Source organism: Pteropus alecto, unplaced genomic scaffold (genome assembly GCF_000325575.1).
Source record: "Pteropus alecto unplaced genomic scaffold, ASM32557v1 scaffold11, whole genome shotgun sequence".
In the NCBI taxonomy this organism is placed as follows: domain Eukaryota; kingdom Metazoa; phylum Chordata; class Mammalia; order Chiroptera; family Pteropodidae; genus Pteropus; species Pteropus alecto.
The window spans coordinates 15,258,316-15,260,207 of NW_006431956.1; the positions used below are offsets into that span (position 1 = coordinate 15,258,316).

General features: G+C 43.3%; 1 protein-coding gene across 1 annotated transcript in view; it reads left to right on the forward strand.

Annotated features, from left to right (window-relative positions):
• The window catches only part of GAD2 (glutamate decarboxylase 2), a 71,293-nt gene that overhangs the window by 23,817 nt on the left and 45,584 nt on the right, over positions 1 to 1,892 (forward strand). The window lies entirely within an intron of this gene.

Here is a 1,892-nt window from a genome sequence, read left to right on the forward strand (position 1 = left end):
CAATGTCTGTGGGACAGTAAACCTGCCTCCGTCCTGGCCACTGCTGTTCACTTGCTTTTTCACATGAGCTCCTGCTTGGAGTCCCAGGACGTTGATCCTCAATGCCATGGAGGCTTCCACGGCCCTTGACTGAATCAGAACCTTTGTTAAAGTAATCAAAATATTCTGCACCAAGATGGCACACAAGGACATTTAGCAGCTGGACACTTAAGCAACAACCAGGAGCTTGAGCACTGGTTTATGGTTATGTCATCATTCTAGCCATCGTGGATGATGTGAATTACAGAAGGGAAACAGCTTAGTGAGAGGGAAGTGAACAATGGCCCAGCCACTCATCAGCTTTGTGGGGAACCAAGAGGGAATCCTGTGTCTTAATTGGCATCTAAACCTCATAGATAGTCTGGGAAAAGGTGTAGGGGAGATTTAAAAGCATTTTCAGGATATCCATGTCAATTATCACTGGCCTATAGGTTTGGAAACTATAAAAAATGAAATGCATCAAATAAGAAGTTTTACTCAATTTAAAAGAAGCCACTCAATTAACCATTTATTTATTCATATAAATTTATCTTACAGACATTTATAATTGCCCACTGTGTCGGTAGGCTCTAAAAAAGCATAAGGCATAATTCAGTTCCCTGGCAGTATATGGTCTAGGTAGAGACATGGAGTAGCATCAGAAAGAGACATTTATGTGGTTGAATTGTGTAGCCCAGAGTTCAAATTCTATACACCGGTGAGGCTTTAGAAGGCTTCATGCCACAGGAAAGACTTGAACTAGAATTTTTAAATTGGAGATAAGTCAGATGGGTGGAGGAGAAGGCGGAGTAAATTACAGAAGGTTGAATGCCATGAGCAAAGCCACGGAAATAACTTGTGGGGCTCAAGGAGGTGGGCCTGACCAGGAGTGAAAAGAAGCAGACAGCCACGGCAGAGATGTTTGGCCAGGTGGGATTTTGAAAGCTCCAAAAAACAAACCGATTAATAACCATGTCTCCCTCTAGGAAATAAAATTACAGGAGACTGTCACTTTCTCGTTCATACTTTTATGTATCGTGTGGTTTGGTTGATTGCAGTGAACACACATTACTTTTAAAATGAGGGGAGAAAAAGTGATGTGTTATTCTTCTTGTTGGGGGGAAAACAGGCAAACTTAGCATTTGAGCTTGGTAGGACTGAAAACAAGGTAACTTTGCCAGCATTTTTATTCAAAGAGTACATGAATGAAACTGCCCTTCTAGAAGTAAGGGGGAGGAGGGATGGTGGTCAGTGGGGCTGATGAGAGGCTCCAGCGGTAGGAAGGGTGTGAGTAATGAACCACTTTAGTGAGGCAAACACGTTTGAAAAAGCAACTGCCTTATACTTTTAAGGCTACCAATATTCTTCACTATCAGGTACTAAAAAGATTTAAGATTTGAGGAGAAAACCGGCACCCACTCACAAAAAAATGCTACCTGGGATAAAGGTTTAATGACTTCAAAGTCCCTTTTAATCGACAACCAAACGGTTATAAGTAAGGAGTCTAGAATTCAGGGACGAATTGCCTGACAGGCCCTGTTTTTTCAGCCTAGTCAGTCTTCCTTGTTAGTTTAATTAGTAGGTGTGCTTGAGTTGACTCCCAGTGGACGGACCCATGACCTTGGAGATCAGAGAGGTCTCTTGACTCCACCCCCTCACGGCATGGGTATTGCTGCTTCTACTCCTGTGGAAAGCAGGTTATAACAATGGAGATGGCCTTGAGATGAGTCCACCAAACCTGCCAGCCAGGTACACTTGGGAGCAAGATGCTGGCCTGAGGACATCTCACTGTCTGGAGGCAGCTTCGTGATCCAAAGGGACATGTGGTCCTGGAAAAGAAGAAAGAGCAAGAATCAAAAGCAAACGTGTTGTAG